Source organism: Octopus bimaculoides, chromosome 13, assembly GCF_001194135.2.
Source record: "Octopus bimaculoides isolate UCB-OBI-ISO-001 chromosome 13, ASM119413v2, whole genome shotgun sequence".
NCBI lineage: Eukaryota > Metazoa > Mollusca > Cephalopoda > Octopoda > Octopodidae > Octopus > Octopus bimaculoides.
Genome location: NC_068993.1, coordinates 51,945,605 through 51,946,032, shown reverse-complemented (window position 1 = coordinate 51,946,032; position 428 = coordinate 51,945,605).

Below are 428 nucleotides of genomic sequence, written 5' to 3'. Positions count from 1 at the left end.
TATATATATATATATGTATATATGGACGTATGTATGTAGGAGGTAGCGTTTTATGTACGTACGTTACAAGTGAATAAAGTTCAGTTTAAAGCTACTTTCACTCTTTATTCTTTCTAAGTAAAGAAAAACACAGAACACAAGCGCAGACATAATACGCACACCAGTTCACTGTAACGCCGCCCCCACCACCGCTCACATGTGATTGTGTATATATTTGTGTGGATGTGTGTATTTGTGTATTTGTGTACTTGTTTGAGTGTCCGTGCGAGTATGTACCTATCTATAGATAAATCAAAGTGCAAAATCAGTAGAATATGAAATTTTTAAAGAATCATATTTTTATGTCTGTATGTCTACATATGTGTCTGTCTGACTGACTCTCTCTCTCTATATAGGTATATATGTTATATATATATATATATATATAT